At 33.2% G+C, this 27500-nt stretch overlaps 1 protein-coding gene and 1 long non-coding RNA gene across 2 annotated transcripts in view; both read left to right on the top strand.

The window, feature by feature from the left end:
• gpc5a (glypican 5a) overlaps positions 1–27500 on the top strand; it is a 298845-nt gene that overhangs the window by 254902 nt on the left and 16443 nt on the right. The window lies entirely within an intron of this gene.
• LOC147846648 (uncharacterized) lies at positions 13541–17023 on the top strand. Its single transcript, XR_015941910.1, has 4 exons — positions 13541–14236; positions 14487–14821; positions 15410–16333; positions 16732–17023. It is a non-coding gene; the product is annotated as an uncharacterized LOC147846648 (long non-coding RNA).

Below are 27500 nucleotides of genomic sequence, written 5' to 3'. Positions count from 1 at the left end.
TGGCACAGGTGCTGTCTCCTCACAGCAAGAAGGTCGCTGGTTCGAACCTCGGCTCAGTTGGCGTTTCTGTGTGGAGTTTGCAAAAAAATAAAAAAAAGATGATAATGTAAAAAATATTGTTGGGGAGGTTATTTTGGAAATGTAATAAATTACATATTACAAATGACCCTTTTGAAAATGTAATAAGTAGTGTATTTTTCCAATCACTCTATAAAAGTAAAGTAACTGATTACATCAGATTACTTTTTTATAATTGTTTTTAGGGGTTTTCACCTTTATTTGGATAGGAGAGTGGAGATTTTTACAGACAGGAAATGTGGGGAGAAGAGATCGGCAAAGGACCTCAAACCAGGAATCGAACTCTGGTCGCCGTGAGCACCTTGGTGCTATGTGTCGACGCACTAACCACTAGGCTATTGGCGCCGACATCGGATTGCTTTTTGATTACTTTTTGATTACTTTTACATTTGTAATGGATGTTTTCAACTAAATCATTTTCAATCATTTAAACCAAGCAGGTGTGAGCTGGCACTAGCTCTGTTTACTGATAGAATTTCAAAATCTTTCATCGCTTGAATTAAAATTATATTAACCAAAGTAAATTTATATGAATTTTAAGTACAGATACCACAAAACCAGACCTTATAACGAAAAAGTGTTCAGTTCAGTTTTTAACTGTAAATAATATGTTGTACTAAACAGAAACAAAGTATAGAATGTAACAGCAAAAACAAAAAATCAATAAAACCAGGTGCTACACGTTTAAAATACTATAATAATTTATAATAAAGACAAAAATTTAGGAATAAACATTATATTGTGTTTATATATTTACAACTCTTCATTAATGAATTACACTACATAATTTAGTATCATTAATAACTATCATGAACTAATAGTAATTACGATATAATACTTTAGTCTTTACTACAGTAAACTATATATATATATATATATATATATATATATATATATATATATATATATATATATATATATATATATATATATATATCCTCCCCCTCAGTCATATTTTCATCAAGCAAATTTCTCATGTTAGCCTAATTGGTTGGAATTGAATTGAATTGAATTGAATTGAATTGAATTGAATTGAATTGAATTGAATTGAATTGAATTGAATTCTCTCCTAGGCCTGCTGCCCCTGCAACCCGGACACAGAAAAGCAGATAAAAATAAATGAATGAATAAATAATATATATATATATATATATATATATATATATATATATATATATATATATATATATATATATATATATATATATATATATATTTTTTTTTTTTTTTTATATATTTCTCAAGTCATTGAAAATTTTAAAGTAATTCCGATGATATTTTTTTGTTCTAGAATTTTTTCATATTTCTTTTAATCTTGTTGGAATGAAAGCATTTTTTTATCAATTTTTTTTATTTATTTTATTTTATTTTATTTTAAGGTCGATAATATTAGCGCCTTTAAGATATTTTTCTTTCTCAATTGTCTTCTGAACAAACCAAACCAAACCAAAGACAACAGAAATCCTTGATTAAAACTATTTAAAACAAATGTGTTCTCTCTGTATTCTCACAGCACTTGGGAAATATTTGAAAAATAATTACAATTTGACATGAGGGCCAATAATTTAGCCTTTAGCTGTAAATGTGTGCACTGCAACAGTCAAAGCGAGCTGCGCTCCTCCATGCTGAATGAGATGAGCGGTGAAACACATTTGACAGTGCCGCATTAATTAAACATCACAAAGCCAGCGTTCCCAAGCTCATTTCATGGCACCTTCCAGTTTGTAAACCAAGGCATTGTGGTCTTGCTTCGCACCTAAGTGGTCTCATCAAACTGCTGCCATCTGCCCCGGCGTCTCGCATCCCTGCGTTTGAGACAGAAAATTCGTTTTTCCTGCAAGACTCTGATTGGAGCGCTGGTTTGATTTCATGCTTGATGAAACTGGAATTTGCAGACATGCCACAAGAAGAAGAAGAAGAAGAGAGTTTTGCTTTAGTTACTAAACAGTGTAGTAAGTCACATTTGAGTAGCCTCCAATTAGCAGCGTGTTTCAGCTGGCAGTTTGAGTTTGAATGCATCACGATGTGTGAGTTGCAAAACACCAAAACAGTTGAAGATTGAAAAAGCAAAGTGTCACCAGCGCAGCAGAGTTAATCAGAAAATCAGTCCACAGAAAATCAGGAAACTGTACACATTTTTGGACTATAGCCGAAGACTATAAAATACCAGCCTGATCTTACAAGGAAACATAAGTATTTTATGTATTGTCAGTTTAGTGGCTAACTCGTACGAATTCGTACGAGTTCAGTTATATGAAAATGTATGATTTTACAATGGAGGCATGGCACCCAATATCACCACTAACCCCAACCGTCATTGGGTGATGAGCAAATCGTACTAAATTGTACGAATTAGATCATACGAATTCATACGAATTAGCCACTAAATCGACAAGTTACGAATCGCCGTGAGATTGCGTTGAGAACACACAAGACGTGTCACTCGTATACTTTTGAATGGGGAAAAGTGAAACTTTCAATATGATGAATGAAGCCCCGACTAGTAAAGGAGCCAATCAGTGATCACTATAGAATGACAATTCTCTGGGGGAGGGGCTCGACCAGACGTGAGTTTCTGCAGATTTTGTGTGACACGAATATTTGGAAATGAAACTAAAGGGACAGTTGTTGTTTAATTTCATCGGTTATTCGTAATGTGAAGTTAAATCTTAAGCTTGGCAAGCAGTTTTGAAAAATTTGATGTTTCCCCATTTAAATAGAATGCCTGAGTATACTGCCCGAGTGGCATTTCAAAGATAGCCACCTAATGAAATGACTTGCCTTAAAGGGACTTTGCTATAGCACATACAAATAAAATAAATAAATAAATAAAAAAATCATTAAAAAAGACAGTTTAGCCTAAAAAAATAAAATAAAATTTATATATTTGTCAGCAGTAATGCAAAAAGAAGCAGAAGTTGTTGATGGCAAATATATATATATATATATATATATATATATATATATATATATATATATATATATATATATATATATATATATATATATAGTATGAGCAATACCACACAAGTAGCATATAGCATCATTTGCACTGATGAGAGGCATGTTTTGGCTCGAGGCTACAGGCTGAGTGCCTTAGTGACCCAACAGTGATGAAATACAACCATAGCACACTGCTATAAGTGTGATATTGCGTTTATACAACAGTTTGCTGGGATAAGTGTATATAAAAAAGAAAATCAAACACAGAGTCTCACAAAATTCTTTTTTTTTATGAGGAACTACATTCTTCCGCCTTTCATTTACATCTGCAGCTGATGTCAGAACAGCAGAAACCGTTGCTTATTCAACAACATTACTTTAGAGCTAGTGTTTGAATGATTCTCTAGCGTAATGTCTAAATTAATGACTAAACAGGTGATTTTGCTCACATTTTAAGATTATAAGGCTGAACAGCATGAAATGCCATCAGTCTACAGAGATTTCCCAGTATTTCCCTGTTGCAGTCGTGAGATCCCAAAAATTACCACAAATAAAGCCAAAGCAAAGCAAACATAAGCAGATTACTGTGGTATAAATGCAGCACTACGACATACAAAAGAGAGAGATCGACTTAGAATGTCACTTAGCTGTTTAATAATGATTTGATCAGCTGTAGATTGAAAAAAATTGAGTTTTTCTCCTTCAAGGGCTTATTATGTGGTCTTGTTGCCATCTTGTGGCAGAAGGTCAACAGTCTTTGCTCTGCTCAGTATGACAGACTGATGGCCATCACTGCACTAAATTTCCAAAATTATAAATATTAAAAAATAAACTCTATCTTTATAAATAAACTGCATAGTTGCAATTTAAATAACTACTCAAAATTGCAGAATTTCAAATTATTGCACGGCTATGACTGCTCTTTTATATTTTTAATTACATTTTTTAAAATTAAATTAAAACTTTTAATTTTTGCTTTTTTATTTAATTATTTGCATTTTTTTTTTTCAAATATATGATAGGAAATACTGTGAAAGTTCCCTTGGAAAATATTTGAAAATAATAAATGTTTCACAGGACAGTTCAAATTTACTACACTTTTGTTGTGTTGGGACTATTTTTGCCCCATTGACTTCCATTATAACCACGTTTTTACTGCAAAACCTTGACACCAAATAATCATGCATTCTTGATTGTTGGTGATTTTTCCTATTGGAAGAGGTACAATGTATCATTTTTACTGTGGATCATCAGTTAGCAGCGTTAACCCTTTAGATAGGCCTGAGCAAAAAAAAAAGTTTCTGGCTTTTATATGGAGTTCTTTGGGGTAAAACAGCAGATTAAAGTGTGTGTGCAAAAATACATGAACACTTAATATGTTTACTATGTTTAAAGAGCTGAGGTGATTATTCTTTATTTTCTCAAATACACCAGAGTAAGCACGCAAAGGTCTTTCTTATGCTCTCTCTCTCACACACACACACACACACACACACACACACACACACACACACACACACACACACACACACACACACACACACACTATACTCCATATAGAAGGCAGAGACTAAACTTTTTTGGCACTGTCACTGATGATCAACAGTAAAAATCACGAATTTTACTACCAACAATCATGATTAATGCATGAGCATATCTTGTCATGGTTTTGCAATCTAACTAATGTCATTACAAGGGAGGTCAATGGGGCAAAAAGATCCCCGAACATAACGAAAGGTAGTTAGTTTGCCTAGAATGTATTGTTGAGATTTTCAAAGATTCCAAAGCATTATATGTATTAAAATAAGATTTGTCACAAAAAAATCCTTACATTTTCTTAAATTCAAAAAATGTTGTGGCCAAATTAAACTAAAAATCACCCTTGATTGGATGAAAAGATTTGTATAAACTGAATAAAACTAAAGGTTTGACCATACAGTGATCAAACCGTAGTGTTTTACATGCATGCCTACCTCTAAACCCCCAACAAAAACCTATTATCATTTGATGAATCCTCCTTCATGTATAGACTACACAGAAATCAGACAATGCCAGCGAGGTCCGCTAGCTGATTAACACTGCTGGAGTCAGTGATGGCATCAGCTGCCAGCTCACATTAGTTTTGGAGATTGTTTTCCATAGTCATAATAGCAGAGGATCATGAAGCTTAAGAGCAGGTGCATCCTATGAAGCAAACAATTTCGCTTCATAACATCGCTTGATTACGTTGAGGTGAAAGCAAACATCTCCTGTGGTTCACACACCAACATTAGCCGTGTTTTTAGACACCTATTTTTACGCACTCTTTGGATATCGCATTACAAAAATGTGTAATGGAAATGGTAAGATGCGCAAACAATTTTGAAAATGTGCATAAGAACGTATGCTCAGAACTGAGTAGGATACATGTAAAAAAACAAATGTGCTGAACTACTATAGAAGCACATTCACTGAATACATTCCAGAATGTTTATTAAAAACAAATGATATAAAGGCAACCCAGGCTCATTGTAAATATCCCAGGACTATATTTCTTAGAATGGACAAATACGTTTTCTTGCATTTTTTCTTTTTCTTTTCTTCAAATATATCCACTAGAGGGCGCTGTGTACATTTTTGATTATTTAGTTTATTTTAACATTACTTAAGATTATGATTAAATATTCTCTTAGATTCATTATTTTATGTTATTCTCTTTCATTCGGATTTCTATAACATCCTGAGTCTTGTACCGGCCGAGTATACAATCTCTAAAGCACAAGCTTGTCAGTCTTGGTCACTAAACAGTGGCGATTGACCGCTATCCTAAAAAGGCAGAACCCTACTTACTCACATTAGGATATTTTTTATGCGGTCCCCATAGAGCTGCTATCTCCTAAATCAAACAGAGCTGTTTAGTCATATAATGATCATTACTATAGAATTAAGCAGACCAGTCGTACTTAAACTATTAGTAACTTTGAGTAATCATTATACTATCCAAATATTGAGATAAGTTTAAAAGATGAAGGTCTATCCCCTTAGATAACCTTTTACAGTCTAAGTATACATGAATTAATGCTAATGTGTTAGTTGGAGCTCTAAGAACATTATATAGCGTGCCACGCATATTGTAATTTAGTCCGTAACTAACCTGTACAGGGGCTTGTGGTGCTATGGACTTAATGTAATCAACCAGAGATAATAACACAAACTGTTTAAATAATTCCAAACATAACTATTTATTAGCCAGGTAAATATGTATTATGCCAATTCATTCAGTCAATTCATAAATGACCAATGGCTGGGTCAGTTGGTATTTCTGTGTTGAGCTTGCATTTTGGCGTAGTTTTCTCCGGGACACATGCACTTTAGGGGAATTGGGTAAGCTAAATTATCCATAGTGTATGTGTGTGAATGAGTGTGTATGGGTGTTTCCAAGTGATGGGTTTCAGCTGGATGGGCATCCACTGTGTAAAACATATGCTAGATAAGTTGGCGGTTCATTCCACTGTGGCAACCTCACACTGTAAAAAATCTTATGTGCTATTTACTTAAAAAAATAGTGGTAACACTATTGCATGCAATATTTTTAAGTAGTTTTCAAAACTAGATTTTTTAAAGCAAAAACCACTTGAATGAATTAAGTGAAAATTGCTAGATTTCTTGAGTAATTGATGATAAAGTTAATATTATTAGTGTAATGTGCTTTTATAATTTAAGCAAATCCACCACCATTTACACAAAATAATTTTTTTTAGCAAAAAACATTTGAAAGAATCATGTGAAAATTACTAGGTTTTTTCAGTGATATATGATGATTTTAATATTGTTAGTGGAATGTGCTTTTATAATTTAAGCAAATTCACCACCATTTACTTAAATTTATTAATGAAATTTACTACAATAATGAAATACATACACAATGCATTTTTGCCAAATATCATTTTATTACATGTTCCACTGATAACAAAATGGTACATACAGTTTGTTATTATAATAAACAAATAACATAATTAGAAATACCCATATGGCAACCATTCTCTATCAAAATCAGCCTGAGTAAACCGCTCCTCATTTGTGGGAAAATGGTGTGAACATTTTCTTCATTAATCTGAAAAATTAAGCAAACCAATATTAGTATTTATACACAGTATTATATAATCTTTCAATTACTCAATTTTAATTATTCTACATCATAAATACTGTAAAAGGAACCTTATGAAATGGAAAAACACTGTGCATAGCCATAGCTAACAGCTTAACCTAGGCTTACCACTTAACAAGATTGTTAGCTGTTGTTCTTCCACCACACTTAAATGTTGCCTAATCATTTCTGTTAAATTTTACAATGCAAATAATTTACTCAATTTCAATATATAATTCAGAATAAACACAGAAACAATTTAAAATAGCAATGGGTGGTTAAAAATACCTGTGTATCCCTATATACATTGTATGGCAAAAACTAGGTTCCTGAACAAGCTTGAATAGCATTTGTCTTTCTGAAAGAGCTTATTTAAGACAATAAAAAGTAGAAACTGTTAATGCTTACCTCTTAACATGCTCACTGTTGATCTGTTACTTCAAAATGTCGTCTGGTCACTGCCGTTGTTGAGATTCAAATGCAAACATCTCAATGAAATCCGCATAATTGAGTGAATTTTCTTAAAATAAAGGTGAAGATCTTTCCTCAATTGTATTAGCTTTATTGGTTTCTCAAATTAAGCCTAATAATTGCACTGGTTTGCTTAAAAAAAAATTGTCAAATTCATCTTTTGATTTTATTAGCAAATTCTTCTCCATATTTTATAATAAATCCAGAATATCCATTTTTTAAAGAAAATATGCACATTGTTTTTAATGACCACATCAATTTTTTTAAGGAAAATTACAAACCTCAAGATTCATTTTTTACACTGCAGATTAATAAAGGGACTAAGCTAAAATGAAAACGATTGAATGAATTTTGAACAAGCAGCAAAACCCATGTATTGAGTGTACTCTGGACTTGAGGGTAAACTGTACAATCGCCACATGTGCCAGTATTTCAAGATCATAATGGCACTGGAAAAGTGCCCCATAAACAGCAATTAAAGCAAAGCATGGAGCCAACGTCAGTGGTAATCTGTAAAGTTTTAAAGGACAAACGGCACTTCAACAAACCTAACAGCTCTGAAGCTCCAGCAAAGTTCTATTTTGTGCGAGAAGCGGCGTCATTTTTTATTTACTCAAACCTGATTTATTTATCTTCACCCTACCGAGTCGTCTCTCATCCTCGCTGCATCTCCAGCACCAGCGAAAATATCAAAAGCCCGCAATTCTGTTTCATCCTCATAAGTTACAAAGTTCTGCATTTTAATGACGGCCAATTTCCAGACTGCGCCGTCCGTAATGAAGCCATCAGACGCGGGGCTGTAAACGCTCGCCGCTCTGCTATTTTGAGAGAAACAAACAGGACACTTTGTGATAACATTAAAAGACTATAAATATGGTCTTGCTCATCTGTTTCAATGCATTTTAGCCCCGAGCTTCATATTGAATTGAGGGAGTAAATCTTTTATATTGTCTCTGCTTCTTTTGAGCGCTTTTTCAAAGTCTTAATACTGTACATGACTTGAAAAGTTGAAGAAGTTTGGAAATACTACATTTAAGAGAGAGAGAGAGAGAGAGAGAGAGAGAGAGAGAGAGAGAGAGAGAGAGAGAGAGGGAGGAATTGGAATATAACATTCATGGTCTTTTTGGCTTAGTCCCTTTATTTGACTTGGGTCGCCACAGCAGAATGAACCACCGACTTATCCAGCGCATGTTTTAAGCTGTGGATGCCCTTCCAGCTGTAATCCATCACTGGGAAAGGCACTCTCATTCACACTAATACACTACGGTAGAGCCCTGCATTTGAGCCCAATTTTCACGTCATAGCTAGCACGCATGTCAGTCTTCGGGCCTACATTAGAGAAAACAATGTTTTAAAAAGTTTAATGAGATATAATGCGTGTGGTCCGTAAGCACCAGTAATGCCTTACATATAGAGATTTCTATCCACATGCAATGGAGAACATAAAGAGAAAAAATGCCAATGGAAAACTGCTAAAGGAAAGGCAAACTTCTGGTCAACTTTTCAAATAGTGAAAAAAAAGAAAACTCCAAACATTTTTCTAAATTATTCTGATATTAAAAAACTAAACTAAACAAACAAACAATCATTCTAATAAATCTGGTCTATTTTAATGGCTGTAACAGTATAAGCTGTTTAGCAGGATAAAAAAAAACAGGCTTTAGGTCGGACAAGGGCCGGGCTACAAACTATGCGTTTCAGGTAAGGGCCGGGCTAGGGCTTACATTTAAGGCTCGTGCAGGGCTCTATACTACAGACAATTTAGCTTACTCAATTCACTACCTATTGCTCCACTAGGTCGCCATATTATATTATATTATATTATATTATATTATATTATATTATATTATATTATATTATATTATATTATATTATATTATTTTATTTTATTTTATATTATTATTTTATTTTATTTTATATAATATTATTTTATTATATTTATAAAATAGTTATATAATATTATATAATGCAATATAATATAATATGAAATAATATAATATAATATAATATAATATAATATAATATAATATAATATATTTTAATAAAATAAAATATAATATAATATGAAATAATATAATATAATATAATATAATATAATATAATATAAAATAATATAATATAATATAATATAATATAATATAATATAATATAATATAATTTAATAAAATATAATATAATATAATATAATATAATATAATATAATATAATATAATATAATATAATATAAAATAATATAATATAATATAATATAATATAATATAATATAATATAATATAATATAATAAAATATAATAAAATATATTTTAATATAATATATTATAATATAATATAATATAATATATTTTAATAAAATATAATATAATATAATTTAATATAATATAATATAATATAATATAATATAATATAATATAATATAATATAATTATAATATAATATAATATAATATAATATAATATAATATAATATAAAGGGCGTTACAGTGGTGCAGGGGGTAGCACGATCACCACACAGCAAGAAGGTTGCTGGTTCGAGCCAGTCAGTGTGTGGAGTTTTCTCCCTGTGTTGGCGTGGGTTTCCTCCTGTTGCTCCAATAGTTGGTTGTTCATTCCACTGTGCATGTCGACCCCTGATAAATTATTAACTAAACCAAACGAAAATTAATGAACTTAATTGATTTGTGTTGGGACAGCTTGAATGAACTGTGTGAAACTCTGCGCCTTTTTTTTCTTACAGAGTACATTAAAGCTCAGCTTTCACTGGGACTTCTTTGGTTTTCAGCCTAATGAGTCGAGTCAGAATTCCGCCCTGTTGTTTGATGAATTTAGGACAAGTCTCGGCATGATCCGAGAGCCAGGACTGTTAATGCAAAGGTTAATGAGAGGTTAACAAGAAAAAGAACTGAGTAAAACGGGAGAAGCTTAATTCATTATGCAAATGTGATTTTAGGGAAAAATGTCCCGCTGAGGTTGCTATGCTAATGAGCTGATGAATATCTTTTAGGGAAGAGTCATGTTTGATGTGAGAGCAGAGACTGTAAGAGTTGCTGATTCAGTTTTATAACTCTATCGGCCGTGTCCGCTGTACTCGCTGCTGCTTTGGATGAACTGAAGCTTCATAAATGTGTAACAAAAAAGCACATTCAGAAGATGAAAATGAACATTTGACTCCAATTCCTCATCAGTGCTGTTTAAAACTCCTTTTATCTTCTGTGTAAATTGTTTCATGTTTTGACCTCAGTGTACTAAAATCTTCAGAAGAAGGTAATGCGATATAAAAACAACATGAGATTGACTGAAAGATCACAGAATGCCATTTGTGGCTTTTCTTTAAAGATTTTAAAGACTTGGAGCCCTGTTATACACTGCGCAATGCGACACACGTGTCCTTTGCTGTTTGCAGGTTTCTCTTTCTCATTTTGCACCACATTGTTTAAATAGCAAATGCATTTGCGCAATTTTTTGCATCTGTAAAATGGCAAAAGTACATTCGTATTGCGCCATCCACTTTAGAATTTGCACTTAGAATGTTAAATAAGAGTCTTTTTTTTCATCAATATTGTTTTAACAATATATATATATATATATATATATATATATATATATATATATATATATATATATATATATATATATATAAATTAAAAAAAAAAAAAATATATATATATATATATATATATATATATATATATATATATATATATATATATATAAATATATATATATATATATATATATATATATATATATATATATATATATATATATATATATATATATATATTTTTTTTTTTTTTTTTTCTTAGTGTTTAGCCAGTATCGTTTTTAGCATCAATATCGCAATATGATCAATCGCAATATTCACATCACAGGAGATGCAATGTTGACTTTGCATTATAATTTCTCATTTGCATGTGTTTTTGATGGCTGTGATTGTACAATGATTTTAAAAACATCCAGGTATAATAAATTATACTATTTGTGACCTTAACTACAACTATTTTTTTTACAATTATTTTTATTTTTTATCAATAAGTTGCTGTACTTAAATACTGAAATGCTGTGTTCACACCAAATATTCAAATCCACTTCATTTGCACTTCAAATTCGACTTCTGTCTGCCCAGTGACTCTAGCGTTTTTGCTAAATGGCCAACATGGATTTTACTGAGAGAATATGTGTTTATGTGCATTAAGAAGGCTGATAAACAGCGTAGATTTGTTCGGCGACGTGTCTGAGTCCACTAGATTCTTTCGGAGTTAATGAGGGCATAAATGAGGGCAATACGGTGGCACAGTTGGTAGCACAATCGCCTCAAAGCAAGAAGGTCACTAGTTTGAGTCCTGGCTGGGTCAGTGGGCATTTCTGTGTGGAGTTTGCATGTTCTCCCCGTGTTGGCGTGGGTTTCCTCCGGGTGCTCCGGTTTCCCCCACAGTCCAAACACATGCGCTATAGGTGAATTAAATGAGCTAAATTGGCCGTATGTATGTGTGTGAATGTGAGTGTATAGATCTTTCCCTGTGATGGGTTGCGGCTGGAATCGCTTCCGCTGTGTAAAACATATGCTGGATAAGTTGGCGGTTCATTCCGCTGTTGCACTCCCTGATTAATAAAGGGACTAAGCCGAAAAGAAAATTAAAGAAGGAATAATAATAAATGGCATAAGCCAATTTTTTATATCAGCTCTATTATATATATATATATATAATAGAGCCAATTTTTTATATCAGCTCTATATATATATATATATATATATATATATATATATATATATATATATATATATATATATATATATATATACAGTTGAAGTCAGAATTATTAGCCCCCTTCGAATTTTTTTCTTCTTTTTAAAATATTTTCCAAACGATGTTTAACAGAGCGAGGAAATTTTCACAGTATGTCTGATAATATTTTTTCTTTGGAAAAAATTCTTATTTGTTTTATTTCAGCTAGAATAAAAGCAGTTTTTAATTTTTTAAACACCATTTTAGGGACAAAATTATTAGCCCCATTAAGCTAAACTTTTCCTCGATAATCTAACAAGCAAACCATCGATATACCATAACTTGCCTAATTACCTTAACCTGCCTAGTTAACCTAATTAACCAAGTTAAGCCTTTAAATGTCACTTTAAGCTGTATTGAAGTGTCTTGAAAAATATCTAGTGAAATATTATTTACTGTCATCATGGCAAAGAGAAAATAAATCAATAATTAGAAATAAGTTACTAAAATTATTATGTTTAGAAATGTGTTGAAAAAATCTTCTCTCCATTAAAGAGAAATTGGGTAGAAAATAAACAAGCGGTCTAGTAATTAAGGGGGGCTAATAATTCTGACTTCAACTGTATATATATATATATATATATATATATATATATATATATATATATATATATATATATATATATATATATATATATATATATATATATATATATATATATATATATATATCACATCTTACCACCCATTCTGAACAGCTGCACATGTACACACACACACACACATACAATACTAATCATATATTACTCTCACACACACTTGAAGAACCTCCTGACATTTTTGTGTTTATATAAGCTTTTTCAGACGATTTGTTTTTTTCAGAGAGTCTGTAAACTGAAAATCCAGGCGGCCATGTTCCTGATCGCTGCCAGAGCTCTGGGTGTTATAAATAGTTGAGCCCTCTTCTTCACATAGCGCTGCCCTACAAGTGGGAATTTCAGAGGCACATAATTTGATTCATGACATTCCTTGAGAGGCCATTTATGGTGTGAGAAAGGTACGGGCTCGCTTTGAAGTCGGCGCAGATAGCAAATGAATTCCATATGATACAAAATCCATCCCGTGCCCGCAAGTCTTGACCATTTTAGGCCATGACTGCCAGTACAAGAAGGCTGAGAGCTACTTCATTAGTACCCAGTGCTACTAGTGTTAAAAAAAGATGGGGAGTGCATAAAATAGCTAGTGGTACTGATGTACAAGAGGGAACTGGCAGATCAGAACATCACTGGGACTTAGCAACCACCCAGAACAACCTAGCAACCAGACTGTTATCAATTTAACACTTTTCAAGCCGTCATAACAACCACCTAGCAACTGTCCAGAACAACCGAGCAACTGCAATCAGTTTAAAACTTCTCAGGGCATCGTAGCAACATATCAATCTAGCCTAGCAACTGTCCAGAACACCCTAGTAACCACACTGCAATCAATTTGAAACTTCTTATGGCATCATAGTAACAAATCAATCGCCTAGCAACTTTCCAGAACACCATAGCAACCACACTGCAATCATTTTTAAAACGTCTCTGGGCATAATAGCAACATATAGCAACCACCTAGCAACTATTCAGTGTTGGTTCTGCAAAAAACAAAACCATCACAACCACCTAGTAACCGTCCTGAACATCCTAGCAACTGCAATCAGTTTTACACTTCTCAAGGCATCATAGTAACAAATCAATTGCTAAGCAACTTTGGCGAACACCCTAGCAACAACACTGCAAATAATTTGAAACTTTTTAAGGCACCATAGTCAAATATTAATCGCCTAACAACTGTCCAGAAAACCCTAGCAACCACACTGCAAATTATTTGGAACTTCTCAAGGCATCATAGTAAAATATCAATCACCTAACAACTGTCAAGAACACCCTAGCAACCACACTGTGATTAATTTAAAGTCTCTCAAGGCATCATAGTAACTTCTCAATTGCCTAGCAACTGTCCAGAACATCCTAGCAACCATACTGTAACTAATTTTAAATATCTTAAGGCATCATAGTTACATATCAAATGCCTAAAAACTGTCCATAACACCCTAGTCACTACACTGCGATTAATTTGAAGTCTCTAAAGGCATCATAGTATCTTCTCATTTTTTTGTCAACTGTCCAGAACATCCTAGCAACCATACTGTGAATAATTTGAAATCTCTCAAGGCATTAGTAACATATCAATCAACTAGCAACTGTCCAGAACACCCTAGTAACTACACTGCAATTAGTGTGAAACTTCTCACGGCATCATAATAACAAATCAAGTGCCTAGCAACTGTCCAGAACACCCTAGTAACTATACTTTGATTGTTTTGAAACTTCTCAAGACATAATATTATCATATCAATAGTAGTAGATGTTGTTGTAGTAGTATCAGTTGTAGTAGATGCTGTAGTAGTATCAGTAGTAGTAAATGTTGTTGAAGTAGATGTTGTTGTAGTAGTATCAGTAGTAGTAAATGTTGTTGTTGTAGTAGTATCGATTGTAGTAGACGCTTTAGCAGTATCAGTAGTAGTAGATGTTGTTGTAGTAGTATCAGTAGTAGTAGATGTTGCAGTAGTATCAGTAGTAGTAGATGTTGTAGTAGTAGTACCAGTAGTAGTAGAACTTATAGGTAGTATCAGTTGTAGTAGACATTGTAGTAGTATCAGTAGTAGATGTTGTTCTAGTAGTATCAGTAGTAGTAGATATTGTAGTAGTATCAGTAGTAGTAGAACTTATAATAGTATCAGTAGTAGAAGATGTTGTTGTAGTAGTATCAGTAGTAGAAGATGTTGTAGTAGTATCAGAAGTTGTAGTAATTGTTGTAGTAGTATCAGTAGTAGTAGTCATTGTTGTAGTAGTATCAGTAGTAGTAGAACTTATAGGTAGTATCAGTTGTAGTAGACGTTGTAGAAGTATCAGTTGTAGATGTTGTTGTAGTAGTATCAGTAGTAGAAGATGTTGTTGTAGTAGTGTCAGTAGTAGAATATGTTGTTGTAGTAGTATCAGTAGTAGAAGATGTTGTTGTAGTAGTGTCAGTAGTAGAATATGTTGTTGTTGTAGTATCAGTAGTAGAAGATGTTGTTGTAGTATCAGTAGTAGTAGATGTTGTAGTAGTATCAGTAGTAGAAGATGTTGTTGTAGTATCAGTAGTAGTAGATGTTGTAGTAGTATCAGTAGCAGAAGATGTTGTTGTAGTATCAGTAGTAGTAGATGTTGTAGTAGTATCAGTAGTAGAAGATGTTGTTGTAGTATCAGTAGTAGTAGATGTTGTAGTAGTATCAGTAGTAGTAGATGTTGTAGTAGTATCAGTAGTAGAAGATGTTGTTGTAGTATCAGTAGTAGTAGATGTTGTTGTAGTATCAGTAGTAGAAGATGTTGTTGTAGTATCAGTAGTAGTAGATGTTGTTGTAGTATCAGTAGTAGTAGATGTTGTTGTAGTATCAGTAGTAGTAGATGTTGTTGTAGTATCAGTAGTAGTAGATGTTGTTGTAGTATCAGTAGTAGTAGATGTTGTTGTAGTATCAGTAGTAGTAGATGTTGTTGTAGTAGAATCAGTAGCAGAGGATGTTGTTGTAGTATCAGTAGTAGAAGATGTTGTTGTAGTATCAGTAGTAGTAGATGTTGTAGTAGTATCAGTAGTAGAAGATGTTGTTGTAGTATCAGTAGTAGTAGATGTTGTAGTAGTATCAGTAGCAGATGTTGTTGTAGTATCAGTAGTAGTAGATGTTGTAGTAGTATCAGTAGTAGAAGATGTTGTTGAAGTAGATGTTGTTGTAGTAGTATCAGTAGTAGTAAATGTTGTTGTTGTAGTAGTATCGATTGTAGTAGACGCTTTAGCAGTATCAGTAGTAGTAGATGTTGTTGTAGTAGTATCAGTAGTAGTAGATGTTGCAGTAGTATCAGTAGTAGTAGATGTTGTAGTAGTAGTACCAGTAGTAGTAGAACTTATAGGTAGTATCAGTTGTAGTAGACATTGTAGTAGTATCAGTAGTAGATGTTGTTCTAGTAGTATCAGTAGTAGTAGATATTGTAGTAGTATCAGTAGTAGTAGAACTTATAATAGTATCAGTAGTAAAAGATGTTGTTGTAGTAGTATCAGTAGTAGAAGATGTTGTAGTAGTATCAGAAGTTGTAGTAATTGTTGTAGTAGTATCAGTAGTAGTAGTCATTGTTGTAGTAGTATCAGTAGTAGTAGAACTTATAGGTAGTATCAGTTGTAGTAGACGTTGTAGAAGTATCAGTTGTAGATGTTGTTGTAGTAGTATCAGTAGTAGAAGATGTTGTTGTAGTAGTGTCAGTAGTAGAATATGTTGTTGTAGTAGTATCAGTAGTAGAAGATGTTGTTGTAGTAGTGTCAGTAGTAGAATATGTTGTTGTTGTAGTATCAGTAGTAGAAGATGTTGTTGTAGTATCAGTAGTAGTAGATGTTGTAGTAGTATCAGTAGTAGAAGATGTTGTTGTAGTATCAGTAGTAGTAGATGTTGTAGTAGTATCAGTAGCAGAAGATGTTGTTGTAGTATCAGTAGTAGTAGATGTTGTAGTAGTATCAGTAGTAGAAGATGTTGTTGTAGTATCAGTAGTAGTAGATGTTGTAGTAGTATCAGTAGTAGTAGATGTTGTAGTAGTATCAGTAGTAGAAGATGTTGTTGTAGTATCAGTAGTAGTAGATGTTGTTGTAGTATCAGTAGTAGAAGATGTTGTTGTAGTATCAGTAGTAGTAGATGTTGTTGTAGTATCAGTAGTAGTAGATGTTGTTGTAGTATCAGTAGTAGTAGATGTTGTTGTAGTATCAGTAGTAGTAGATGTTGTTGTAGTATCAGTAGTAGTAGATGTTGTTGTAGTATCAGTAGTAGTAGATGTTGTTGTAGTAGAATCAGTAGCAGAGGATGTTGTTGTAGTATCAGTAGTAGAAGATGTTGTTGTAGTATCAGTAGTAGTAGATGTTGTAGTAGTATCAGTAGTAGAAGATGTTGTTGTAGTATCAGTAGTAGTAGATGTTGTAGTAGTATCAGTAGCAGATGTTGTTGTAGTATCAGTAGTAGTAGATGTTGTAGTAATATCAGTAGTAGAAGATGTTGTTGAAGTAGATGTTGTTGTAGTAGTATCAGTAGTAGTAAATGTTGTTGTTGTAGTAGTATCGATTGTAGTAGACGCTTTAGCAGTATCAGTAGTAGTAGATGTTGTTGTAGTAGTATCAGTAGTAGTAGATGTTGCAGTAGTATCAGTAGTAGTAGATGTTGTAGTAGTAGTACCAGTAGTAGTAGAACTTATAGGTAGTATCAGTTGTAGTAGACATTGTAGTAGTATCAGTAGTAGATGTTGTTCTAGTAGTATCAGTAGTAGTAGATATTGTAGTAGTATCAGTAGTAGTAGAACTTATAATAGTATCAGTAGTAAAAGATGTTGTTGTAGTAGTATCAGTAGTAGAAGATGTTGTAGTAGTATCAGAAGTTGTAGTAATTGTTGTAGTAGTATCAGTAGTAGTAGTCATTGTTGTAGTAGTATCAGTAGTAGTAGAACTTATAGGTAGTATCAGTTGTAGTAGACGTTGTAGAAGTATCAGTTGTAGATGTTGTTGTAGTAGTATCAGTAGTAGAAGATGTTGTTGTAGTAGTGTCAGTAGTAGAATATGTTGTTGTAGTAGTATCAGTAGTAGAAGATGTTGTTGTAGTAGTGTCAGTAGTAGAATATGTTGTTGTTGTAGTATCAGTAGTAGAAGATGTTGTTGTAGTATCAGTAGTAGTAGATGTTGTAGTAGTATCAGTAGTAGAAGATGTTGTTGTAGTATCAGTAGTAGTAGATGTTGTAGTAGTATCAGTAGCAGAAGATGTTGTTGTAGTATCAGTAGTAGTAGATGTTGTAGTAGTATCAGTAGTAGAAGATGTTGTTGTAGTATCAGTAGTAGTAGATGTTGTAGTAGTATCAGTAGTAGTAGATGTTGTAGTAGTATCAGTAGTAGAAGATGTTGTTGTAGTATCAGTAGTAGTAGATGTTGTTGTAGTATCAGTAGTAGAAGATGTTGTAGTAGTATCAGTAGTAGAAGATGTTGTTGTAGTATCAGTAGTAGTAGATGTTGTTGTAGTATCAGTAGTAGAAGATGTTGTTGTAGTATCAGTAGTAGTAGATGTTGTAGTAGTATCAGTAGTAGAAGATGTTGTTGTAGTATCAGTAGTAGTAGATGTTGTAGTAGTATCAGTAGCAGATGTTGTTGTAGTATCAGTAGTAGAAGATGTTGTTGTAGTATCAGTAGTAGTAGATGTTGTAGTAGTATCAGTAGTAGTAGATGTTGTAGTAGTATCAGTAGTAGAAGATGTTGTTGTAGTATCAGTAGTAGTAGATGTTGTAGTAGTATCAGTAGTAGTAGATGTTGTAGTAGTATCAGTAGTAGAAGATGTTGTTGTAGTATCAGTAGTAGTAGATGTTGTTGTAGTATCAGTAGTAGAAGATGTTGTTGTAGTATCAGTAGTAGTAGATGTTGTTGTAGTATCAGTAGTAGTAGATGTTGTTGTAGTATCAGTAGTAGTAGATGTTGTTGTAGTATCAGTAGTAGTAGATGTTGTTGTAGTAGTATCAGTAGCAGAGGATGTTGTTGTAGTATCAGTAGTAGAAGATGTTGTTGTAGTATCAGTAGTAGTAGATGTTGTAGTAGTATCAGTAGTAGAAGATGTTGTTGTAGTATCAGTAGTAGTAGATGTTGTAGTAGTATCAGTAGCAGATGTTGTTGTAGTATCAGTAGTAGATGTTGTTGTAGTATCAGTAGTAGTAGATGTTGTAGTAGTATCAGTAGTAGAAGATGTTGTAGTAGTATCAGTAGTAGAAGATGTTGTTGTAGTATCAGTAGTAGTAGATGTTGTTGTAGTATCAGTAGTAGTAGATGTTGTAGTAGTATCAGTAGTAGAAGATGTTGTTGTAGTATCAGTAGTAGTAGATGTTGTAGTAGTATCAGTAGTAGTAGATGTTGTTGTAGTATCAGTAGTAGTAGATATTGTAGTAGTATCAGTAGTAGTAGAACTTATAATAGTATCAGTAGTAAAAGATGTTGTTGTAGTAGTATCAGTAGTAGAAGATGTTGTAGTAGTATCAGAAGTTGTAGTAATTGTTGTAGTAGTATCAGTAGTAGTAGTCATTGTTGTAGTAGTATCAGTAGTAGTAGAACTTATAGGTAGTATCAGTTGTAGTAGACGTTGTAGAAGTATCAGTTGTAGATGTTGTTGTAGTAGTATCAGTAGTAGAAGATGTTGTTGTAGTAGTGTCAGTAGTAGAATATGTTGTTGTAGTAGTATCAGTAGTAGAAGATGTTGTTGTAGTAGTGTCAGTAGTAGAATATGTTGTTGTTGTAGTATCAGTAGTAGAAGATGTTGTTGTAGTATCAGTAGTAGTAGATGTTGTAGTAGTATCAGTAGTAGAAGATGTTGTTGTAGTATCAGTAGTAGTAGATGTTGTAGTAGTATCAGTAGCAGAAGATGTTGTTGTAGTATCAGTAGTAGTAGATGTTGTAGTAGTATCAGTAGTAGAAGATGTTGTTGTAGTATCAGTAGTAGTAGATGTTGTAGTAGTATCAGTAGTAGTAGATGTTGTAGTAGTATCAGTAGTAGAAGATGTTGTTGTAGTATCAGTAGTAGTAGATGTTGTTGTAGTATCAGTAGTAGAAGATGTTGTAGTAGTATCAGTAGTAGAAGATGTTGTTGTAGTATCAGTAGTAGTAGATGTTGTTGTAGTATCAGTAGTAGAAGATGTTGTTGTAGTATCAGTAGTAGTAGATGTTGTAGTAGTATCAGTAGTAGAAGATGTTGTTGTAGTATCAGTAGTAGTAGATGTTGTAGTAGTATCAGTAGCAGATGTTGTTGTAGTATCAGTAGTAGAAGATGTTGTTGTAGTATCAGTAGTAGTAGATGTTGTAGTAGTATCAGTAGTAGTAGATGTTGTAGTAGTATCAGTAGTAGAAGATGTTGTTGTAGTATCAGTAGTAGTAGATGTTGTAGTAGTATCAGTAGTAGTAGATGTTGTAGTAGTATCAGTAGTAGAAGATGTTGTTGTAGTATCAGTAGTAGTAGATGTTGTTGTAGTATCAGTAGTAGAAGATGTTGTTGTAGTATCAGTAGTAGTAGATGTTGTTGTAGTATCAGTAGTAGTAGATGTTGTTGTAGTATCAGTAGTAGTAGATGTTGTTGTAGTATCAGTAGTAGTAGATGTTGTTGTAGTAGTATCAGTAGCAGAGGATGTTGTTGTAGTATCAGTAGTAGAAGATGTTGTTGTAGTATCAGTAGTAGTAGATGTTGTAGTAGTATCAGTAGTAGAAGATGTTGTTGTAGTATCAGTAGTAGTAGATGTTGTAGTAGTATCAGTAGCAGATGTTGTTGTAGTATCAGTAGTAGATGTTGTTGTAGTATCAGTAGTAGTAGATGTTGTAGTAGTATCAGTAGTAGAAGATGTTGTAGTAGTATCAGTAGTAGAAGATGTTGTTGTAGTATCAGTAGTAGTAGATGTTGTTGTAGTATCAGTAGTAGTAGATGTTGTAGTAGTATCAGTAGTAGAAGATGTTGTTGTAGTATCAGTAGTAGTAGATGTTGTAGTAGTATCAGTAGTAGTAGATGTTGTAGTAGTATCAGTAGTAGAAGATGTTGTTGTAGTATCAGTAGTAGTAGATGTTGTTGTAGTATCAGTAGTAGAAGATGTTGTTGTAGTATCAGTAGTAGTAGATGTTGTTGTAGTATCAGTAGTAGTAGATGTTGTTGTAGTATCAGTAGTAGTAGATGTTGTTGTAGTATCAGTAGTAGTAGATGTTGTTGTAGTATCAGTAGTAGTAGATGTTGTTGTAGTATCAGTAGTAGTAGATGTTGTTGTAGTATCAGTAGTAGTAGATGTTGTTGTAGTAGTATCAGTAGCAGAGGATGTTGTTGTAGTATCAGTAGTAGAAGATGTTGTTGTAGTATCAGTAGTAGTAGATGTTGTAGTAGTATCAGTAGTAGAAGATGTTGTTGTAGTATCAGTAGTAGTAGATGTTGTAGTAGTATCAGTAGCAGATGTTGTTGTAGTATCAGTAGTAGTAGATGTTGTAGTAGTATCAGTAGTAGAAGATGTTGTTGTAGTATCAGTAGTAGTAGATGTTGTAGTAGTATCAGTAGTAGAAGATGTTGTTGTAGTATCAGTAGTAGTAGATGTTGTTGTAGTATCAGTAGTAGTAGATGTTGTTGTAGTATCAGTAGTAGAAGATGTTGTTGTAGTATCAGTAGTAGTAGATGTTGTTGTAGTATCAGTAGTAGTAGATGTTGTAGTAGTATCAGTAGTAGTAGATGTTGTTGTAGTATCAGTAGTAGTAGATGTTGTTGTAGTATCAGTAGTAGTAGATGTTGTTGTAGTATCAGTAGTAGTAGATGTTGTAGTAGTATCAGTAGTAGTAGATGTTGTAGTAGTATCAGTAGTAGTAGATGTTGTTGTAGTATCAGTAGTAGTAGCTGTTGTTGTAGTATCAGTAGTAGTAGATGTTGTTGTAGTATCAGTAGTAGTAGATGTTGTTGTGTTATCAGTAGTAGTAGATGTTGTAGTAGTAGATGTTGTTGTAGTATCAGTAGTAGTAGTTGTTGTTGTAGTATCAGTAGTAGTAGTTGTTGTTGTAGTATCAGTAGTAGTAGATGTTGTTGTAGTATCAGTAGTAGTAGATGTTGTTGTAGTATCAGTAGTAGTAGATGTTGTAGTAGTATCAGTAGTAGTAGATGTTGTAGTAGTATCAGTAGTAGTAGATGTTGTTGTAGTATCAGTAGTAGTAGTTGTTGTTGTAGTATCAGTAGTAGTAGATGTTGTTGTAGTATCAGTAGTAGTAGATGTTGTTGTAGTATCAGTAGTAGTAGATGTTGTTGTAGTAGTATCAGTAGCAGAGGATGTTGTAGTAGTATCAGTAGTAGAAGATGTTGTTGTAGTATCAGTAGTAGTAGATGTTGTTGTAGTATCAGTAGTAGTAGATGTTGTTGTAGTATCAGTAGTAGAAGATGTTGTTGTAGTATCATTAGTAGTAGATGTTGTTGTAGTATCAGTAGTAGTAGATGTTGTAGTAGTATCAGTAGTAGTAGATGTTGTTGTAGTATCAGTAGTAGTAGATGTTGTAGTAGTATCAGTAGTAGTAGATGTTGTAGTAGTATCAGTAGTAGTAGATGTTGTTGTAGTATCAGTAGTAGTAGTTGTTGTTGTAGTATCAGTAGTAGTAGATGTTGTTGTAGTATCAGTAGTAGTAGATGTTGTAGTAGTATCAGTAGTAGTAGATGTTGTAGTAGTATCAGTAGTAGTAGATGTTGTAGTAGTATCAGTAGTAGAATATGTTGTTGTAGTATCAGTAGTAGTAGATGTTGTTGTAGTATCAGTAGTAGTAGATGTTGTTGTAGTATCAGTAGTAGTAGATGTTGTAGTAGTATCAGTAGTAGTAGATGTTGTTGTAGTATCAGTAGTAGTAGTTGTTGTTGTAGTATCAGTAGTAGTAGTTGTTGTTGTAGTATCAGTAGTAGTAGATGTTGTTGTAGTATCAGTAGTAGTAGATGTTGTTGTAGTATCAGTAGTAGTAGATGTTGTTGTAGTAGTATCAGTAGCAGAGGATGTTGTTGTAGTAGTATCAGTAGTAGTAGTTCATTTTCCTTTTATTTGTATGATCTTAATTTGTGTACCTTTTGCATATTCTAATTAAAAAAAAGAAATATCATATTTTGCCACAATAAAAGAGAGGAACGGAGAACTTTTAACATGTAGTTTATCTCTACGCTTCTTTGCTCACTGCATATATTCGCCATCGAAACAATAACTGAATACAGAAATTGCATTTGCATCAAAATCTTATTTTGCCAGTATAAAACATACAGTGCATTCAATATTAATGCATGCAGCTCCTCTTTTAAGAAAATAACATAAAATAATACATTAAAGCTGTTTTCCACAAGCAAAGGGCCAGGCTGAATAAAAAAGCTGCTCTTTGTTTTCAATGGAGTTGTAAAAGTAAACAAAAAAAAAAAAGTTCGCCAGTGCTAACAGTAAAACAGCAGCGAGCCCATCGGGATCTGGGGATCATTTGTGATCTATAATGGAAACACAACAATAAAAAAATCCCCTCTATCGCTCTCCTTCATTCTATGGTTGATTAAAAGAAGAGAGAACGAGATAAAGAAAGAGAGAGTTAGAGAAGATGTGAAGTGCTCGCATCAAGGAAATCTGCTCCATTATCCCACCGAATCAAAGAGAATGAGCAGGGTTTTGTGTTTGGAAGAAAACAGAAGAATGGAAGAAAGACATGCTGCATGGTAACAGGGTCAGAGGTTCTGGATGACGCAAGAAAACACAGTATGAAAAGACTTTCAGAAATCCACACTCTCCATTACAGAGACTGACAACACATGATGCTCTTTGGTTTCTGGAAAGACGCAGTCCTTCACGTCCTGAAGCATCAAAACATCTTTAAGATGAAAAAACACTTTGTGAAATCGCTCGCAAACATGCTTCGAAAGTTCAGTGGTAGATATGTTTGCATTCGAAGGTGAAGAACTGGAATATGGCGTCAAACATTTGGGAATTAAGCAGCATTTCCATCCAGTCAGTCAACAAGAACAGAATCGTCAACATTAATATTATATATTAGGGATTCCCCAATCAGGTTTTTTTGAACTTCGAGTCTGAGCCTGAGATACAGAAATCTGATCCTATGCTTCTATAATCAGCTTGATCACACGAGGAAATGTAAGTATGTTACCTTTTGTCAGTTTAGTGGCTAATTTGTACAAATTCGTAGAGTTCAGTCGTACGAAAATGTACGATTTTAAACAGGAGGTGTGGCACCTAACCCCACCCCTAACCCCAACTGTCATTGGGTGATGAGCAAATGGTACTAAATTGTACGAATGAGATTGTACAAATTCATACAAATTAGCCACTAAATCAAAAAGTTACAAATTTCCGTGAGATTGCGTTGCTATAAAACATAAAAAAAGAATAGGGAAGAGAGAAGAAACAGATCCAGAATGTTCCTTATTTTTAGTTTTTTTTTTTTACTTTAATGGGTTGAATAGTGCAGAGAATTGACCAGTAATAGTTGGGGGCAGAGATAGTAGAAAGTTAGGCAAAGGACTTTGAATTCAGTCAGAAATCGAAATTGAACTCAAGTTACCATGAGCACCATGGTGCTGAATGTCAGTGCACTTAACCACTAGGCTATTGGCACCGACAAATCACCTTGTTTTAACATTCAACAACTCTGTTAACAGAGTAAATAACATCAACTCTTCACTTTTGAATTTTAGTGTAACAGTAAATATATTTTAAAAATATATTATAAAAACAAATAGCACCTCAACTTAAAATACCCAGCAGGTAATCCTAAGATCACATAACTCACAGTTTGCAATGGCGATGCCTCCACCTCACAGACATGCTTGCGCTTTCTGCTTCAAGCTGCTTCTGTGTTCTACTTTACTGACATTTAACCAATAGTGTCTCTGCAGCAAAGTGATGTCATGTTGCACACATTGAGGTTTCTGTGTGAAGTCAAGAACTCTGTGCTCCTGCATTACTATAGATGTGTTAAAAATAATGACTATATATATATATATATATATATATATATATATATATATATATATATATATATATATATATATATATATATATATATATATATATATATATACACGCATTGAATTAATTTCCCTGCTCTGTTAAACATCATTTGGGAAATATTAAATATTTGAAAAATGAAAAAAAAAAATTAAAAATCTAACAAAATAATTTATGGGAACGGTCCAAAATGAGTACACGCAAAGATAAATGTTACTGAAAAATATTAAATAAAAAAAAACATTAAAAGAGAGCAAAAATCAAGAGAAACAAAAACATTTATAAAATTTTGTTGAAATTTTGTAATTTGTCATTTATTTTTTTGTATTTCACCTGAATTGAAGTGTCCTTTAACATCTGTTATTTTACATTGTTTTAACAGGACCATAGCTGCAGGAAAAACACAAAGCAAAACAGAAAATAACGGATGTTAAATTACAGAAATTTTCTTTAATTCAAACATTCGTTTGTTGTAATTTTACAGCCGATTTTCTGTAATTTCTTGAGCTTATAATATTTAATGTAGAACTGAACATAAATATTGTGGAAATTTATATAAAACCCATACAAAATACATTTTAAAAAGTGCCATATTTTAAATAATCAGTCATAAATACAGAAGAGTATTTTAACTCATCATTCAAAATTCAAATGAAATAAAAAATTGCCCAAAAGATGAAACTAGACCACTGCAACAACATAAAATTAAGTCTGTTTTATAACTGCAATGATATATCTATATATATTTTTAAATAATCACATATTATTGCTGTGTATATAATTATGATAATATAAAAGTATATCATTGTTTTAGCATTATGTCACTAATTCCTCACTTTGGAGCTTCACAATCTTCAGAAGAAAAGAAGCTTCAGTACAGATATAAATGAAGACGTGGTTTGGCTGAACAGCTTTTAAGACTTGCTGCTCACTCTGTAATAGTTCTGCTGTAGCTCTGCTTGTAGTCTTTGAGTTTTACTTCATGTTTCACCATCTGAAAGTCTTAGAAGACCAAACTCGTCTGAAGTTCAGAGAGCAGTCCGGCATGAAACACTCACAGACACACACACACGCACACACACGCACATGCACACATGCACCCATGTACACAAAGTTGTTGTTGAGTTGCACTTTCAGAAAAACACTTTGATGTTTCTCAAACTCTGTGCAGAAAGAAACTTCGTTAAATCTCATTAGAAAGATTTAAAAGCTAAGGTTAAGGAAATAAAGACCTGTCAGAGCAGGGACTCACAGCAGCGACCTTCTTGCTGTGAGGCGACAGCACTACCTACTGTGCCTATTTATATTATTTGCTAATTAATAACCACCTCATGTGGAACTCTGAATCTGCATCTCATTTTGGAGTCTGCTACTGTACACCAGAGGTTGCATTTTTGTCACAGACGCATGCGTTGAGAGCCTTTATGACTGAATGGATGAAATATGTTTTCCACCAAGGCAACCCAGGGTGCTGAAATGTAATTGGCTTAAGTTGCATTGGGCGGGTTAAATGAACATAACAAAGACAAACATTCAGGCACATAATGCACATTTTCAAAGCAGAATATCTGAGTTTATTATCGTTTTTCCGATAAACTTGGCAAGTTTCTGAAATATCTGCAAACATATCATGGCATTTTTATCCTTAAAAGTTCACGAAAACCTCGAGTACTTTTTTGAGATTTTAACAGATTTGTGTGTGTTGAGCATCAGCTAAGACAATGTTAGCACCTGTCAGCTTTAATTGTGGGTAAAACTGGATAATTCTGAGCTTTTGTCAGCTAATTTCAGCTTCTGGGTTTAAAATGATTTTTGGGGCGGATCAAAATTGACAAAAGTGCAAAGATGACGTGTCGGTTTCTGACTATTATTCATAGAGGAGTTTTCTTATCCTATGAGAAGAGCCGGCTTCTTAATTATTCATCACTCCGCGTGCTTTCCAAAAGCAAGACACACCTGCCAGTGCCAAGCTGTGAGATCCTACCTTGATGACTGGGTGAGACTGCATCCACGGACCCACGGCACACAGTATTTAGCCATTCATGAAGGGTCGTATGTGGTTGTTTCCATGATCCACAGGGTTTGTTGCATGTTTTTCTCTGCAATGCTGTCAGGGCTGATACAGCAAAGCTGTTTGTGTGGAGCAAGCATTTTTGTTGGGAGAGCAGTACGAGAATTGGCGTCTTTGTCTTATATCAGGAGTTTGTTCACATTTAGACACATCGCCGTGCTGCTGTGTTTTCCTAAATCCTCCAGATTACCAGCAATGGTAATGGTTTAAACAGACAGGGCAAGAGACCTGCTGCACTGAGTCTGCATTCAGACCCGGGGGTTGAGGGAAAAGTCCTCATTTAGTGTTTATATGAACATGATTATCTTTACAATTGTATAAATTGTGTGTATGAAATTACGAATAACAAATCTAGCAGGGCATTAAATTACTGTTTATTTCTTTGCATTTTAACTTTGTAAACTATAAACTCATGCGTCTCTTTACGGTTTGTGTGTCATTTTGTGAGCGGACTTTCCCCTG

The sequence above is a fragment of the Danio rerio genome, chromosome 1, assembly GCF_052040795.2.
Source record: "Danio rerio strain M-AB ecotype USA chromosome 1, GRCz13ab, whole genome shotgun sequence".
Lineage (NCBI taxonomy): Eukaryota > Metazoa > Chordata > Actinopteri > Cypriniformes > Danionidae > Danio > Danio rerio.
Note: the sequence above shows the minus strand (reverse complement) of the source record. Positions and strands in the feature narration are given on the sequence as shown.